The 19,451-nt window shown below is 38.5% G+C and overlaps 1 protein-coding gene across 3 annotated transcripts in view; it reads right to left on the reverse strand.

Annotated features, from left to right (window-relative positions):
* Nucleotides 1-19,451, reverse strand: part of MSL2 (MSL complex subunit 2) — a 32,910-nt gene that overhangs the window by 3,370 nt on the left and 10,089 nt on the right. Inside the window, exon 1 of one of the 3 annotated variants that reach the window (XM_047782972.1) lies at nt 98-522. The exons of the other annotated variants lie outside the window; for them this stretch is intronic. The gene's annotated coding sequence lies outside the window, so the exon portion shown is untranslated. Of the gene's footprint in view, nt 1-97; nt 523-19,451 lie in introns of those variants that run through there. 3 annotated transcript variants of the gene reach the window in all.

The raw sequence follows: 19,451 nt of genomic DNA on the forward strand, positions 1-19,451 counted from the left end.
GAAGAAAGCGAAGATTTTAATAAAATAAATTGATAATTTCATATATTGAAGTTGAGATTATAAGTAATCTATTAAAGTTAAGATGGATTAAACTCACCAGACCAGATAACAAAACATGAATCTACAGGAAACAGAAAAATACTCAATAGCTCAATTCACTTCCATGCCATGTTCCCCATTCCTTTATCTCAGAATCTTCCTCAGTCTGTGTTTCTCCCCCAAAACAGTATGTTCTGGTCCACCTTCTTATTCTCTTCTCCAAAGGCTATAAAGAGGTGGAGATCAGTCACCAAAAGCACAAGCTAGGCTTAAAACCCTTGGGACCTCAACTTAACACAAGATGGTAATGCTACAACATATTGAACAATATCACACTGATTGTTTATTTTGTTTCAGACACTGGGAAAAAGGCATGAGCAAGAGAGATTTAGTCCCTGCCCCATTAAATATCATTTGAGGACATTAACCAATAAGTACAAAGGCATCATCACAGAAAAAAGTAGAATTCCAGGCCATTTTACTGTACATACTAATCATAAACTAAGACCAAAATGTAGTTACGATGAAAAAGAACTATGTTCATTTATTACAAGAAAAAAGGAAATACTACCAAACTCAGATTCTTTTACAGAAAATCAAAATACAGTTTGACAATGGAAGAATTATTTTTAAATGTAGTAAAAGAAAGGAAAAACAAAACGAAAACCTAAAAACTATATCCAATCTCCTGGGATAGACCATGAAGGAAAATATAAGAAAAGGAATGAACGAATGACTGCAGAGCTGAAAATTGGCACAATATTGTAAACTACACTTTAATAAAAAAAAATTAGTATTTTTTTTTAAAACCCAAGACATAATACTGAGCTCAAATTCTTCTAACATAATACAAAATTACCATGGTTATAAACCACAAGTATCCCAAGTATAGCAATACAGTGTAAAATTTAATGTGATCCCGACTCAATGTAACTCCTAAATTATAAACAATCTATACATACAACTTAGGGGGAAACAATTAGATCCAGTCCCTATCTCAAGCCTTACTCCCCAAAGGAGCAACTGCTCCTTGGTTCCCAATGTAGGACAAATAGTAATTAACTCAAAACAGCACATTTTCTCATATACGTTACATAATGTAAGACTCTAGCATGGGAAAGAAGGTATTTCTGGTTATAGCTGGTGAAATCAGCAAACTTGCTCCCTTAAAAACTGTAAACCTAAATTTTTTTTTGACAAGTAATTTTCACAGCCAAAGACATAAAATCATCTGAGAAACATGTAAATATGAAAAACTGCTAAATTTCATGTAAGGACAGTGGGAATCTGTGGTCTGTTCCAAGGCTGTCCAATTTTCCCCTAGTACCCTACTTCATGACCGTTACCCTGTGAGGACCAGAAGCTGCCATGATAGAAGGGGATTCATTCCATTTAGTACAGAAGATGATGCATAAGCCTAGAAGCATTATTACCGGAAGTGATTTCTCAGAAGCTAGCCATTTGGGAGGACAAATAGCTCAGTTCTTACTAGCCTAACCAAAGTCACACAGGCTCAGGTTAGACAGAGACACCCACACAAGATGGCAATTTTCCCCAAACTCAATGTAAAGCCAGCTGTGGTACAGGCTGGCAACTGTAGCTCCAATTCAACCCCTAGCCTGGGAACTGCCATATGCCACAGATGGGACTCTAAAAAGACAAAAGACAAAAAATAAATAAATAAAAATTAAACGAAAGATTTGAATATACACTTCAAAGTAAATATATGAATATTTAATGATCACATTAAAAACATGCCCAAATAGTTATTAAGCAAAGTAAAACTATAGTATACTGCTATACACCTATTACATTAGTATGGATAAATTCAAAATGACAGATAATACAAAAAGCTGGCAAAAATGTGAAGAAACTGGAACCTTTCTATACTACTGGTGAGAAGGTAAAACAGTAAATCACACTGGGAAACAGTTTAGTGGTTTCTGGGGGTTTTTTTGGCCACACAGCATCTGGGAGTTCCCAGGCCAGGGATCAAACCCATGCCACAGCAGCAACAATGCTGGATCCTTAACCCTTTGAGCCGCCAGGGAACTCCTGTTTCTATAAAAGTTAAACATACACTTACCATACAAACCAGCAATTCTAACCCCCGAAGCCTACTCAAAGACAAATGAAAATATATATCCATATAAAGAAATGTATGTGAATATGCATAGCAGCAATATTCATAGTAGACAAAAACAGTCCAAATATCCATCAACTAGTGAATACACAAAGTACATATTCATACGAAAGAGTACTGTTCAGCCATTAAAAGAACTAACAGTACATGTGCCACATCACGATGAACTTCAAAATCATGTTAAGTGAAAAAAGCCAGACGCAAAAGAGCACATTACTATATTATCACATTTACATAAAATGTCTAGAAATGACAGAAAAGCAGAAATAGTGGTTGCTTACAACTGGGGGCAGGAGCAGGGGTTAACTGTAAATGGGCACATTGGAACTTTTGGGAGATGATTAAAATGTTCTAACAGCATATTGTAATAATGATTGTACAACTCTAAAAAAAAAAAAAAAGAAAAGAAAACCACTTTAAGACAAGGCCCCAGTAGTTGTGGAATCCAACCTTCTTTCTACCCAATGCAGAAATTCCTTCAAGGACACACACACACACAGGGGTGGGGGGGTATACATCTTAAAAGGACAACATGTAAGGTTAAAAAAAAAAAATACATTACTTGAAGTTCCCGTCATGGCGCAGTGGTTAATAAATCCGACTGGGAACCATGAGGTTGTGGGTTCGGTCCCTGCCCTTGCTCAGTGGGTTAAGGATCCGGCGTTGCCGTGAGCTGTGTGGTGTAGGTTGCAGACACAGCTCGGATCCCGTGTTGCTGTGGTCCTGGCGTAGGCCAGTGGCTTACAGCTCTGATTGGACCTCTAGCCTGGAAACCTCCATATGCTGCAAGAGCGGCCCAAGAAATGGCAAAAGGACAGAAAAAAAAAAAAAAATTACCTATTAGGAAGGAGAAACTGAACAAAGTGACCAGGGTTATAGGACTAGACTATTTGTTTTGTAGCTTTTGACTTTTAAACCATGTAAATATATTTTACATAATTATATGACAAAACTAAAAAACTTAAAGGAAATGCCTACATTATCAAAAGCAAAACCAAGTAACTGTAATTCTTACCAAATGATGGTATAATCATTCAGAGATTAACTATTTCAAAGGACTTTAAGACAGAATATTCACTCTAATTTCTACATCCTTCTTTCACTTTTAGAAATCACTTTTTTTTTTTTTCTGGAAGTTCCCATTGTGGCGCAATGGAAATGAACCCAACTAGTATCCATGAGGAAGCAGGTTCAATCCCTGGCCTCGCTCAGTGGGTTAAGGATCCAGCATTTCTGTGAGCTGTGATGTAGGTCACAGATGTGGCTCAGATCTGGCACTGGCATGGCTGTGGCCAGCAGCTACAGCTCTGATTCGACCCCTAGCCTGGGAACCTCCATATGCCACAGGTGCAGCCCTAAGAAGCAAAAAAAGGAAGGAAAGAAAGAAGGAAGGAATCACATGTTTGGTAGCAATGCTATAGTTTCTTTTATAAAGTGCTGATGTCTAGTTGAGGGATAAAGTAAATGTTGATGTCCTTGAGAATGCGGATTTTTTTTTTTCTTTCAGTAGGACGAAGGAAGAAAGTTATAAGATACAAAAGTTAAGGCGTTCCCACTGCAACCCAGTGGGTTAGGAATCCAACTTCAGTGCTCAGATCACTGCAGAAACACAGGTTTGATCCCCAGCACGGCAGAGTCGGTTAAAGGATCCAGCATTGTCATAGCTGTGGCATACGTCACAACTGCACATCAGATTCAATCCCTGGCCAGGAACTTCCATATGCCACCAGTGCAGTCATAAAAATTTAAAAAAAGAAAAAAAAAAAAAAGAATTACAAAGCAGCCTAAGTTTAAGAGAGAGACCCACAGGACCAAAATAAATAAGCAAATTATAACTAGGTCTCAAACCAGCTTGCCGCTTTCTCTGTACAAGAGATGGAAACAACTTCTTAGCCTAAGCAAACAACAAAGACACCATTAATCTTGGCAACATCTTCTAGATACATAACTGATCCCAAATTTGAACAAAGCAACTGTTAATTTACTTGCTTCAGAATATCATTGGTAAAAGTGGACTATACTATAAATGTTATGCTGACATGCTGACTATCAGTAAACTATGTCCTTAACCACTCCTGAAACGAAGTCTTTTGATTCTACTTTTTAACAGTGACGGTTGGTGTTTAACCCCCAACGAATATTTTGACCAGATGACTGGGGGGACATTTAAGGGGTACAGAGAGTGAACACAAGAAGAAATAAAACTGACAATGGCTAAAATGCATAGCAAAACTTGTTAATGACTAAAATGTGATCCTGTGAACACTGGACCTAGCAATAATAATGACCATAAAATAAAACCTACAATGGTAAAAGCTGTAACAGCTTCAAAGCTGACAGGGACAAATTAGATGTAAAAAATTACAAAGAAACTTAAGTTAAATCCTCATTCCAGAGTTTATGGAAAAGAAATGTCCCAATGAAAATAATTTCAGTAAAGTGAAAACTGATAAAAATAGAAAATGGTTTAAGGAATTAAATGACTTCAATGCCTTAATTTTGGCATTTGACAAGAAAAGCATCATATAATTCTAACTTAAATACCATAGGCACAAAAAGAGCATTTGTCAGAATCAAAACATTCTGTATTGACCACCACTCCTCCAGAATTCCTTCTCCTAGTTATGCTTCTGTTACAGCAACAAAGAATGCCTAATCAAAAACCTCAGATTAATGCAAGTAATTTTATATAAGCCTTATTTGTTGTTGTTAACACTTGAAGATCAAGGAAAATTAGCCAAGTCTCATATGACCATCCTGATGCTACTATCAGAAAGCAAAAAATGCACACAAGGCAAGTCATGGTTAATGATTAAAAACCATCTTACTACTTCTCCAAGAAGCATTCTTGGAAATCAGAATATTAAATAGTCAAGGAATTCGCTAAAAACACTCAAATCCTATAATACTTAGATATGTAAAAGTATCTGGAAAGGGAAAAAAAATCAGTATATAACTCCATAGCTATAAGATATGTGGTATCCTACAAAAGACAGCGGTTTTCTGCGTTTGTTGATAATGCCAGCAACATGAAACAGAAGAGGTATCATAAAAGATACATTTCAACATACTAACTCAATAAAACATGCTTTCCGTCACAGCCTAAATTTGGTTCCCAACAAATATCTGACTAGTATCCGTAAGAATGCAGGTTTGATTCCTGGCCTTGCTCAGTGGGTTAAGGATCCAGAATTGCCACAAGCTGTGGTGTAAGCACAATTCGAACCCTAGCCCAGGAACGCCGATAAACCACAGGTGAGCCCTATTAAGGGCAAAAAAAAAAAAAAAAAATTGAAGTGGCAAGACAAAACTAGGAAAACAATAAAATTGACAAAATTTCACTTGCTGAAGTAGAATTATATTCAATGAGATCTTTCTTAAAGTCATTAAGAAACAAAAAACAGTACTAACTGGTTATATTAAAATACTCAAAAAAGTGGAATTCTTAAATAGATGTTTTCCTATGTTCACTTAATTTTATCACTATTGAATCACTACTGAATAAGATAATAAACTTTTCACAAGCCAGTCCTTTGCAAATAGCTTAGATAACTTTATTGACCACCTAAATATACCTATAGTCACAGAGACACAAAGAAATACAGAAAAAAAAAGAGGGGGGCTGTTTTATTAACAGCAAAAACAATTCTGTTGCCAGCCAAACCACATTACTTTGAAACTCTTGGATCCAAGACAAGATGGTAAATTAAGCAATGACAAAACAGTTTACTGAATGATGACAAGTGGCACCACTTGGTCTTGGAAAGACACTCTCAAATGCTGCAGATATAAAATCTTAAAATATTTTGTTTAGAAATGCAGTCTTGGATTCTGCTAGGCAAATCTTTCCTGTACCATAATGACAAGACTTTTTTTTTTTTTACAGACTCAGTCTAACCAAATTTGTTTCAAATATGCTTCCATTCTCTACAGTATGACCAAAAAAGAAAAAAAAAATCTTGTCCAAAATTTAAATTTTCTTTGGAAAAGTTAATAAAAAGTGTGAGCTTGATCTCAAAGGCCAGTGATGGGCAATAGGGCTTTAATTTACAAAAGGTAATAAAAATGAGACAGCAGAAACATAAGCAGTAAATGACTAGGGGGCAGGAGGCCAATTAAATGCCAAGATCTTTGTTCAACATGTTTGAGAAGGTATCTCTCTTTTTGTTCCATTCCAAAACATGTCTTAATAATGAATTTTTTTTCTGTGTTTGGGCAGTACACAAATTAATCATTCTCTCTCATTATATTATTACATAACTCAACATTTACTTGAATAAACATGAAAAACTGGTAATGTTAAATCTTTTAAAGTTTAGCAGATCTGGTACAAATCAAAAGAAATTTTAAAGTACATCAGGGTTGGAAGTCAGGTACCTAGGCACTCAAACTCCGGAGAGAGATTAGTGTCCTGAAAATTTATCAGGCGAGGAAGGAAAAGGCAGAAGAACAAATTAGACTGGGATGTATCACAACAAAGGCCTCAGATGATCCCCAAAGGGAACTCTTCAAGGTTGTCCTAAGGTAGGCAAGGGAGCCACCAGGTCTTTAACGGAGGTTACTCCAAGGAAGGGGATGTGATCTGTGGTGAATGGCTCTCTGCATCCAATGGCAATGCCCAGGGGAGGTCTGACAATCCTAGCAACACTCCCACTAAGAAAATGAAGTCCTTTATCCTTTAGCCTTGAGGTAGGCATTTGGGTAGTGCATATAATGCATCTACTATAATTAGTAATTCTATAAATGTCCAAATATGATGAATTTTGAGTTAAAATATAATCATTATTATGTGCCTTTAAAAGTGACTAGCCCTGGAGTTCCCATTGTGGCGCAGTGGTTAACAAATCCGCCTAGGAACCATGAGGTTGCGGGTTCGGTCCCTGCCCTGGCTCTGTGGGTTAACGATCCGGCGTTGCCGTGAGCTGTGGTGTAGGTTGCAGACGCGGCTCGGATCCCGCGTTGCTGTGGCTCTGGCGTAGGCCTGTGGCTACAGCTCCGATTCAACCCCTAGCCTGGGAAGGGAACCTCCATATGCCGCGGGAGTGGCCCAAGAAATAGCAACAACAACAACAACAATAAAAGACAAAAAGACAAAAAAAAAGTGACTAGCCCTCAGAGTTCCTGTCAAGGCACAGCAGAAACGAATTCGAGTAGGAATGATGAGGTTTCGGGTTCAATCCCTGGCCTCGCTCAGTGGGTTAAGGATCTGGCATTGCCACGAGCTGTGGTGTAGGTTGCAGGCATAGCTCGATCCTGCGTGGCTGTGGTGTAGGCCAGCAGCTGTAGCTCCGCTTGGACCACTAGCCTGGGAATCTCCATAAGCTGCAGGTGCGACCTTAAAAAGCCAAAAAAAAAAAAAAAAAAAGAAAGAAAAGAAAAGAAAAAGTGACTAGCTCTCCATTTCCTAAAGCTACTTACTGACTAAAGTTCTTTCTAGCTCTAAGATTTTATGGCAAGATCTATATAGTAGTGTATCAGAAGTCTTGCATTTGAATATCATTAACTTTGAGGTGATATTTGGTGTATTAGAGTTCCATTTGGTATCCTGAAACTTTTTTATAAAAGTTACAAAATAATATCCAATTAAAGTTTGCATATTTCACTTCCTGTTTTTCATGATTTTAAATCTACATTTACATCTGAATTCAAATTTAAATATTCTCCCTCTTTCCCCACCTCTAATCTTAATCCACACTCACTCCCCCTCAACATACTGTCTTAGTTGAACCCTTATCATTTCTCACCCTGAATACTCCCAAGAGTTTTCTAGTTTTATCTTCCTGCCTTAACTTCACCTGCTCCCATAAGTTCCTCTTACACACTACCACTAAGTGATTTTTCTAAAACACAAGTCTGATGATTTTTTTTTGTCTTTTTGCCTTTTCTAGGGCTGCACCCGCGGCATATGGAGCTTCCCAGGCTAGGGGTCAAATCGGAGCTGTAGCCACCAGCCTACTCCAGGGCCACAGAAATGCAGGATTCAAGCCGAGTCTGCAATCTACACCACAACTCACGGCAACACTAGATCCTTAACCCACTGAACAAGACCAAGGATCAAACCCGCAACCTCATGGTTCCTACTCAGATTCGTTAACCACTGCGCCACAATGGGAACTCTGATCTTTCTTCTTTTTAAAGACATAACTAAAAATTGTCAAAAAAATAAAAAAAGAGCCATACAACAAAACAAAAGCCCATTTTCAAACAGCCTTTAAAATCTAAAGTCTTTGCAATGACATATAAGGCCTTTCAGAATCTACCCCTTACCAAAACTCCCCTTAAAATTTTACGATTAAGCTTTTGCTACAAACTCCATTCTCAGCTACCACCGGCCATTCCAAAATAAGCAATGTTTGCTTACTCATTCCTCTGTGATTTGTTCTTCCTAGAATGTCCTTCTTCCTTCCTTGCATGGTTAACTATTCACTCTTTAAGAACTGACTCAAATACAACTACCAAGAGGAAAACTTCCTTAATTCCTGCCCCTCGGTTTGTTCAAAAAGCACTTTGCATATTCTGGTATTACAGCACTTATCACATTATATTGTCACCATTCACTGGGTCTCACTCACTCCAGGCCAGAAACATATTTATCTCTGTGCCATTAAACCAATGTTGGCACAAAAGCCAGCACCTAATAAATGTACAATGAATGAATCATTAAAAAGCACATTAGAGATCAACTTGTTCCATAGCCTCATTTTAACCAAGACGGACTTTCCTAAGATTACATAGCTAGTTACTGGCAAAAAGAAAGAGAAGCTTAGTCTACTGATTCCCAACCTAGTTAGTATTCTTTCTACTTAACCAGCACCATTCCTACTTCTGCTATTAAGCTCATCGCATCCACTAAGACAATTTTATCAAAAAGAATGATTACTGAAATTGGGCCCTAGCAGAATCAACTATTAACCACAAACTGTAAAACCTTTTGGGGGAAGAAATAGGAATGGGTACTGGCAGTAATCATGAGTGAGGTAAGAGTGAAATGAAAGGGAAAATGGATGGTCAACATTTGTGCGGGTCAGGAATTCTTTACTGCATAGAAACTGAAGCTCAAAAGTCCTCCCTGGATTCTCTATACACCGACCTCAATTTTTAAACTTAATCTTAAAATGTATTAAGTGAACGTATAATGCTATATAAAGCATTGTACCTTCTCTGTAAAGAGAACCCAGCAAAAACGCTCAGCCTACATCCTCATCAAATGTTATACAGCTAACATTAACTATAAAATAATATGAACATATCAAACTCATGATTAGGATAAGCTGGTTTTCAGGATGTCACTTTAGACGGTATTACTTATCTACAAAAGTGAGACTTTTTTCTAGTAGTAGCATTGAATTGGCGCTAATCAACCTAATATATACATATATCCTATTCTTCTTGTGTGAGAATAACTATACCAAATCTGAGTAATATTCATTTAGCCTAGATTTGATTTTCAACAGCAAAAGACTGCGAGAAGAGTTCCCACTGTGATGCAATGGGATCGGCAACATCTTAGGAAGCACTAGGATGCAGTTTCCATCCCCGGCCTGGCACAGCGGTTTAGGATCCAGCATCCTAACAACTGTGGCTTAGGTCGCAACTATGGCTGAGATCTGATCCCTTGCCCAGAAGTTCCATATGCCACAGGGCAGCCAAATAAATAAATAAAGACTGGGAGAACATACTTCTACTGATGTCAAAAGTCTGACATAGGGCCTGAACGATAATTCTTCCACAATTCAAATCCACTGATCTAAACAGCCCCATTCTCTACCTTTTCCAAATGAAGAATTAATTGTTTAAGCTATCGTCATTTAAGAAAACAGTCCTCTTTCAATAATTTAAGCAAATAACTTCTGGGGACCAGCTATGGGCCAAGCACTGTGCATTTAACAAGGTGATACTTGGACCTTTTTTACATCACTGAATTAAAGCACGAAAATTAAATCCCCAAATTAAAGGTGTAAAGTATGTTTTGAAACACTAGTTAGTAAGAGCTCTCCTAGATACATCAACACATGGGAATAATCTGGATTCAGCTAAGAACAAAAATGACAACACCATAAAAAGATCTTACGTATCACTGAGCAAATGGGCACAGATGAATTAACTGTTTTAGACATTTTAAACTGTTCTTTTTAAAGCTTGTTTTTAGTCTTGCAAAACCTTTTCCCAATACAGTTTTGCAGACATATGTTAAAGTCTAAACCTCTTAAAAATCTTTTCATTAGGCAAAATTCATGTGTATAAGTGCTACTATAAAGAATAATAAGTTCAAGTCAAAGAGAAATGAATTTAAGATGAGTGAATCCTAAGAAGACAGCACCATTTTCCTCTTGCCAGAGCTTCCTAAACCCAGGTCTCTTTTTCTTTTTTAAACTTCCGATTGAGAAATTCCCTGGTGACTCGGTGGGTTAAGGATCTGGCATTGTCACTACTGTTAACTCTGGTTACTGCCCTGGCGAGAGTTTTGATCCCTGGCCTAGGAATTTCTGCATGCCACAGGTGTGGCAAAAACAATGACAACAACAAAAAAAAGAGTTCCTGTTGTGGCTCAGCAGAAATGAATCTGACTGGCCTTTCTCAGTGGGTTAAGGATCCGGCCTTGCCATAAGCTGTGGTATAGGCAGCATATGTGACTCAGATCCCGAGTTGCTGTGGTGTAGGCCAGCGGCTACAGTTCCGATTAGACCCCTAGCCTGGGAAACCTCCATGCGTTTCAGCTGTGGCCCTAAAAAGACAAAAAAAACCAAAACAAAACAAAACAAAAATGGAGTTCCCGTGGTGCCTCAGTGGTAACGAACGCAACTAGGATCCATGAGGATGCAGATTCGATCCCTGGCCTCAATCAGTGGGCTAAGGATCTGGGGCTGCCATAAGCTGTGATGTGGGTTGCAGACGAAGCTTGGACCTGGTGCTGCTGTGGCTGTGGCATAAGCTGGCAACTGCAGCTCTGATTCCACCCCTAGCAGGGGAATTTCCATATGCCAAAGGTACAGCCCTCAAAAAACAAGAACAGAAAAATTTTAATGAAGCAGCACTTAGATTATGTTCCTTTAAACTTTCTCACAAGTTTATTTTAGTAGTAAACCAAAAGGCAAATACATGCCTCAAAAAATCAACAGGTCCAAACCACAGATTAAAATTTCAAGGAAATTATTAGTTCTCTAATTAAATATTCAAGCAGCTATGCCCTAAACCACCATTAGCCCCTGATCATCTAGATTCCACAGACCTGTAAACTTTTCTTTAAAGTATTTAACACAGGAGTCCCCGTCATGGCTCAGCAGTTAGCAAACCCGACTAGCATCCACAAGGATTCGGGTTCAATCCCTGGCCTCGCTCAGTGGGTTAAGGATCTGGCGTTGCTGTGAGCTGTGGCTCTGGTGTAGGCTGGCAGCTGCAGCTCCAATTGGACCGCTAGCCTGGGAACCTCCATATGCCTTGAGTGCAGCCCTAAAAGTCAAAAAGACAAAATAAAGAAAGTACCTAACACAATAATTTCACAGTATGACAGAAAAATGTGTTTTAATTAAAAATAAAGGAATAATGAATGATATATATGCATTAGCCACTAAACATGGTGATACAGGGTAGGGTATTCTGATTGCTTGACCAAGCAATTTTTTAAAAGTTCGTTACATCACTTTAAATAACTAAGCATTACTATTATTGAGAAACCACTGACAGCTAAACATGTATGCCAGGGGAGTGTGGGGTGGAAAAATGACACAAAATCTGTGTTTCCAGGAGTTCCTGTCGTGGCGCAGTGGTTAACGAATCCGCCTAGGAACCATGAGGTTGCGGGTTCGATCCCTGCCCTTGCTCAGTGGGTTAACGATCCGGCGTTGCCGTGAGCTGTGGTGTAGGTTGCAGGCGCGGTTCGGATCCCGCGTTGCTGTGGCTGTGGTGTAGGCCTGTGGCTACAGCTCCGATTCAACCCCTAGCCTGGGAACCTCCATATGCCTCGGGAGCGGCCCAAGAAATAGCAACAACAACAACAACAAAAAGACAAAAAAAAAAATATCTGTGTTTCCAATTTGGAAAGGATTACATCTAGTCTGCTGAGAAATGAAAATCAACTGTTCAAATACTGCAATTTTAAAAGTATGAATGTTACTCAAGCCAAGCTGTTTACTGAACACCTGGGTTAAACTTCGGAGCTTCTTTACCTTTCATGTCTTTGGTCAACCTAAAACTATGAAAAATACTTCCTAAGACTCTTATGATGTCAATAGTTTATACAAGGTAAGCTTCAGCAGTCTACTACCTTTATAAACTGAAAAACCAAACACTCACCATAGATTAAATGGATGATATATAAACCACTCAGACCCACAACATATTCACAAACCAGGTCATGCCTCATTTCATAGTCTAGTAAGAATTAAAAGAGAATGCCAGACATCATTTATCTTAATAATTATGTAGGGGAGACTTTTATAAAGTGTTTTGTGGTTATAGAGCACTTTTATAATATTATTATTTTCATATTTTAGCAAAGCCATGATGGTCTCTCATTAAATTACTACCAATAAGATAATACGGGGTAGTCAATTAGGCACAATTAAGTTGATTAATAGATGAACAACCAAACATTGAATAAGTCAATATAAAGCTAGATCCAAATTCCCAAACTGGTATTCCATTGTACCAGAATGCATTAACAGGTTTGCTTTAATACCCTCTTGGAGAGTCATCCCAAAATATATTAGTGTCTTAAAACTGATTACTATCACTCAAGAAATTTGCTTAACATAGGTTACTTTTTTTTTTTTATTTTTACATCCACACCTAAGGCATATGGAAGTTCCCTGGGCTAGGTGGGAACTAGAAAAAAATAAATGAAATAAAATAATAAAAACAGGCTAAAATTTAACATATTATGTAAGGATAAAACTGTAAATGTGACTTTGTATTTGGAATTCTTATATCTTTTACATACGTTTAAAAATTTTTTCAAAAAACAAAACAAAACAAAACAAAAAAAGAAAGGAGTTCCCATTGTGGCTCAGTGGTTAACAAATCCAACTAGGAACGATGAGGCAACCCCAGGCCTTGCTCAGTGGGTTAAGGATTGGGCATTGCCATGAGCTGTGGTGTAAGTCGCAGACATGGCTCAGATCTGGCGTTACTGTGGCTCTGGCATAGACCAGCGGCAACAGCTCCGACTGGACCCCTAGCCTGGGAATCTCCATGTGCCACAGGAGCAGCCCTAGAAAAGGCAAAAAGACAAAAAACAAAACAAAACATTTTTTTAAATATTTTTGTTTTCTTACTAAATGATAAACTAAGGGTGGCTTTAGACTGGTATCTGCAAACACCTCAAATAACAAGTTTTTATTCTCTAAAAATAAAAGGCCGTGCTGCGTAACATACTTTCAGTTAACAGTGCTTTTTTTGAATAATTATCTACACCTTGTTAATATACAGAATTCTTTTTCCATGGCCACACCCAGAGCATAAGGAAATTCCTGGACAAGGATTGGATCCAAGTCTCAGCTGTAAACCTACATGGCAGATGTGGCAACACCGAATCCTTTAACCCACTGTGCCAGACTCGGGATAGATCCCATACCTCCATAGTGACCCAAGCCACTACAGCTGGATTCTTAACCCACTATGCCACAACAGGAACTCTGATATACAGAATGTTAATAGAAGACAAAGACAATCTACAAAAGGGGTAATAATAACTATGAACTGGATATTCAGAATCATTAGTGGTTTTTCTGGCCACTCCTGTGGCATACGGAAGTTTCCAGGCCAAGAACTGAACCCAAGGCCACTGTAGTGACAATGCACTGGGCCACAAGTCAACTCCTAGAATTCTTAGTGTTTTTATGCTCCCTGATGCCTAGTATTTCAACAGAAACTTAATTTTCTTAATGTTTCTTGCTCTAGTGAAAGAACTGAAACTATAGGACTAAGAGTTAACAAAATACATAACTAAGCATTAAAACAATTGAAAATTCTCATGGACAGATAGAAGGATTTGGCAGAATTAACTGGTATGGCACACAATTTGGCCAAATATTCATTTGACATCTCATATTTGCCTCATTTTAAAGGAACAAAAATAAATTTTCTCTTCTATAAATAACAGAAACCTTTTACTATATGAACACTGTGGAACACCTTCCTAAACTTGATTTACTAACAATGATTTGGGAAAATTGTTTTATAAGTCTGTAGTGGTAAGCTTCAGTGATTTGTTTATAACCGCATCCAGTTCAATGTTTTGAAATCAAAACCTGAGTGAGATGAAAACATTGAAGGCATCTTTCAACGTTCCCACAGCTTTTAGGAACAGATCTAAGTTCTCTGGTTATTATAGCATTGTCCAGTAGAATGTTTGTGTGATGGTGGAAATGTTTTATATCTGCAATGTCCAATTAGGTAGCTATATCCACAAGTAGCTATCAAGCACTTAAGATGTAGCTAACTTGGAGTTTCCTGTCGTGGCTCAGTGGGTTAAGAACCCAACATAGTGTCTGTGAGTGTGTGGGTTCGATTCCTGGCCTCGCTCAGTGAGTTAAGGACCCGGCACTGCTTCGGGCTGGGACACAGGTCAAAGATGTGGCTCAGACTGGATCTTGCCATGACTATGGTGTAAGCCTCAGATGCAGCTCCAATTCAACCCCTAGCTGGGAACTTTCATATGCTACAGTTGCAGCTGGGGGGGTGGGGGGGTAGATGTAGCTATGTATAACTACAGAATTGTATTTTACTTATTTTTATATGTATGTATATATATATATTTTAGGGCCACACTCACAGCACATGGAGGTTCCCAGGTCAGGGGGGTGAATCAGGGCTGTAGCTGCTGGCCTAAGCTGCAGCCGTAGCCACAAGTACACCATATCCAAGCCACGTTTGCACCCTACACAGCTCAAGGCAATGCTGGATCCTTAACCCACTGAGTGAGGCCAGAGATCAAACCTGTGTCCTCATGGATACTAGTCATATTAGTTTCTGCTGAGCCACAATTGGAACTTAAAGAATTGTACTTTAAATTATCACAGCAGCTAGTAAGTTTTGTATGAAACACAGGTTTAAGGATATAATCTGATTCTGCTTTCAGACAAAATGTAATAATCATTTACTTTCCCAAATGAAAAACTGGACCAAAAAACCAAGGGCTTTCAGATTTATTACGCAACAGACACCTCAGAACAGTGATCTACAACTGCCCCAGCTTACTGTCTAGAGAAAAGTTTCAGGCCACAGCACAACGAAGGAGAATCAAAGTGAAGCCCAATGGTCTCCTTGAGTTAAGAAGACAGAGTTGGGAGGGCAAGGCAGCTGGACTTCTCAGGGTAGAGTACTGGACTTCTCTGTGCAAAGGTGAGACAGATGCAGAGAGAAAAAGCACCTTATAGCAGGTCCCTTTCAAGTCTTCAGCTGAGCACTGACTGATTAGTACATACGTATGAGGAAATTACCCCAGGATGGAGAAAGAACCCCTCCAAAAGGAACAAAAAGAACAGTCCCTATAACTCAGAGACAGCAAAACAATTCCTATTCCCACCACCTAGTGTAAGAAACCTCATAATTCACAAGGCATCAGATAGACAAACACAAGGTTCTTGCCTCTGTAGTATAGAAAAACTAGCCCCAAAGGCTGCTTTGGCCCTTTCTAAGACAAGCTTTAAAAGAACCCTCAAAAAGATAGGAGTTCTCGCTGTGGCACAGTGGGTTAAGAATTCAGAATTGTCCCTGCAGCAGCATGGGTTCACTCCCTGGCCAGGCACAGTGGGTTGGGGATCTGGCATTGCCACAGCTATGGCAAAAGTTGAAGCTGCACCTCAGATTCAGTCCCTGGTCCAGGAACTTCCAGATGCCATGCATGTGGCCAAAAGAGAAAAAAAAAAAAAAGGATCAAATCATGTACAAGTGACTTAACCTCATCCCAAGAACAAAGTTTAGGAATATTTATAGTACGAAAACGCCCACTCACAAGGTAAAATTTTACCAACAAGGAACAATTCACAGTATCTGACATCCAATCAAAATTAACTAGGTATGCAAAAAAAGCAGGAAAATATGACCCATGAAAAGAAGAAAAATCAAAGAGCAACAAACTAGAAATGACAGGATTCCAGCAAAACATTAAAAATTAACTGTATCACGTAATTATTACATTATGTATTATAACTATATTCCACATGTTCAGAATTGTTTGATGCACCTAAAAACAGAATTTCAAAATATATGAAACAAAAGGTGATAGAAACTCCAGACAGAAACTGACAAATTCACGGTTAGATTTCAACATCTCTCAAAAATTGACAAAATAGAAAATCAGTAATGATAGAGAAGATCTAAACACCATCAATCAACTTATGAAAATGTTTTAACTGACCAGAAACATTGTGAACCCAATAACTTTTCTAACTGCCAAACAAAACAAAGTAAATCTGAATCTTATCCAGACAAGGTGTCACAAAATAATTCAAGACACCAGCATTAGAATTCTGGTTCAAAATAGTGTCTACAGTACAAGAGACCTCACAAAATCCTCTGTTACTGAGAATTATAAATCCAAATGCCTATAAAGGCAAGTAGGTAGTTTAAAAAAAGAGTGGCAAAGGTTGGGTTGGACCAAGGGAAAACTGGAGAGAGAATACCTCCAACCCCCCTAAAACAAGAAACCACCTTCTCAACTACAGCCAATGACATCATGCCATGAGGAAATATAAACCCACCATTGTTAGACCTTACAATTTACCAGGAGGTGCCTAAAATATGGATTTTTATGTGTTTTCAAGATTTAAAAACACTGACCAATTTGTAAATTTTTAACCAAGCTAAAAAAAAAAATGTCTGAGAGCCAAATTCAAAACCACATCTCTGCATTAGTCCAGCAACCTCATCTTAACAAGTGAAATGAAGAGAAATTAAATAATTTGTCTAGGTCATCAAGGCAGATAATTCTACCTGATCACATCTCAAATACTGTGTATGTGGACACAAAAATCCACACTTGTAGAGGAAATTGAAACCAGGATGCTTCCAGGACAGATAACTTAGCAATGCTTATCTCCTCAGGAAAGACGTGAAAACTGTACTCCAACAGTTGAAGGGTACAATTTTATTAAAGGCTTTCTGAATTGCTCCAGAGGATAAGAAAAAAATCAATGGGAGACTTACAGAGACAGAACTTGGGCAAAATGAAAGCTCTTTACAAAAAGTTGTCACACAATGATAGCACTATTTTGTAGAGTAAAATTTGGCTCCCTACCCCAGAGGTATTCAAGAAAAGGATTGGATGAACTTTCAAGACTATTACATAAAGGATTATCTGATGTGAAGAAATGGCTGTACGATTTATGGTCCTTTCTGCCCAAAGCTTTATAAACTCTCATCATGAAGAATATCCTAGTAATATCTTGTAAAATTATGTAAAAACTGAGCTGGCAAGCTCAATGATACCACAAAGGATCCCTGAGACAACCCACAGTTTCTGCTGGATAGAATATGACAGTCATATCCCATGTCATATCTTAAATAACTCAGTCACAGGATGGACAGCCAACTGATTTAACTGTTAAGGGAATTCAGAAATTCATCACAAGGATGCCTGAATTGGAATGCTCCCTTCTAATTCTAGAATTCCATATTACATGTGGTTAGAGCCCAGTATTTCTGAACAGCAGGCAGAGATTTAAACTTCAAGGGGATGCATTTAAGCAGGATTAGGAGGAGGTCAAAAACCCTTAGACTATACCCCAAACCACCCACCTCCACTTTCGGTTTGCCTTCAACTGTCGCATAAAGAATTTTTAAAATTACTTGACTTTGGAGGTCTGTTCGTTGTGGCTCAGCAGGTTAAGAACCCAACACAGTTTCCGTGAGGATGCAGGTTCAATCTCTGGCTTTGCTTAGTAGGTTTAGGATCCAGCATTGCCACAAGAATACGTAAGTTATTTACAAATTAAAGGACAGATAACATTTTAAGTGCACATTTTCTGTGGATTATAAAAACAAAAACGGACAAATGCTAACTGCCAAATTAAAGTCAACACACAGAAAATACACTACCTCGGAGTTCCCGTCGTGGCGCAGTGGTTAATGAATCCGACTAGGAACCATGAGGTTGCGGGTTCGGTCCCTGCCCTGGCTCTGTGGGTTAACGATCCGGCGTTGCCGTGAGCTGTGGTGTAGGTTGCAGACACGGCTCGGATCGCGCGTTGCTGTGGCTCTGGCGTAGGCCGGTGGCTACAGCTCCGATTCAACCCCTAGCCTGGGAAGGGAATCTCCATATGCCGCGGGAGTGGCCCAAGAAATAGCAACAACAACAACAACAACAACAAAAAGACAAAAGACAAAAAAAATACACTACCTATAAAACTAGATAAAAACAACTTGAGAAAGTCATATATTCCAAATCTTCAGATTCAAGGTTTCCGAACAGAAAGGCAATGAAATGAATGAAAATAATTCTACTAAAATATTAAGGAGTCAGAACAAGAAAAAAATTGAGGAAAATGGCCAGATAACAATAATTAAGGTGGAAAAAAAAGTATCTAAATTAGTTTCCTGACATGGGTACCAAACAAAAAAGTGAAAAGACAGAGTAACGTAAATTAAATGGATAAGAAGAAAAGTAAAAAATGGTAGACACGGAGAAAAACCTAAGAGAAATTAGAACAAAGATTCTAAAATATCATCTTTTAAAATAAAAGATAAAATTTAGAAAGTTACATCAAAACTCAAGAAAATAAATGTAATTATTAACACATAAAAGTAACCAAGTTGGGAGTTCCCGTCATGGCGCAGTGGTTAACGAATCCGACTAGGAACCATGAGGTTGAGGGGTTCGGTCCCTGCCCTTGCTCAGTGGGTTAACGATCTGGCGTTGCCGTGAGCTGTGGTGTAGGTCGCAGACACGGCTTGGATCCCGTGTTGCTGTGGCTCTGGCGTAGGCTGGCAGCTACAGCTCCGATTAGACCCCTAGCCTGGGAATCTCCATATGCCGCAGGAGCGGCCCAAGAAATGGCAAAAAGACAAAAAAAAAAAAGTAACCAAGTTGACTCCAAAGGAAGTATACATGGAGAGAAGCTAATAAAATAAGGCATTAACCAATTAATGATGGCATGCCATCAATGCAATGAAAACAGAGGGTGCAAAGAAAGGAGGATTGGATGCTCAAATTTAAGAAAATGAAAACCACAACCCCAAGACTCAGAAAATACATTTTCTTTTAGTGTATCAAACAGTATATAAGCTTATTTTAAAATCTAAGTTCCCAGGAAAGGGCACAAAATTAAAA

Source organism: Phacochoerus africanus, chromosome 1 (genome assembly GCF_016906955.1).
Source record: "Phacochoerus africanus isolate WHEZ1 chromosome 1, ROS_Pafr_v1, whole genome shotgun sequence".
Classification (NCBI taxonomy): domain Eukaryota; kingdom Metazoa; phylum Chordata; class Mammalia; order Artiodactyla; family Suidae; genus Phacochoerus; species Phacochoerus africanus.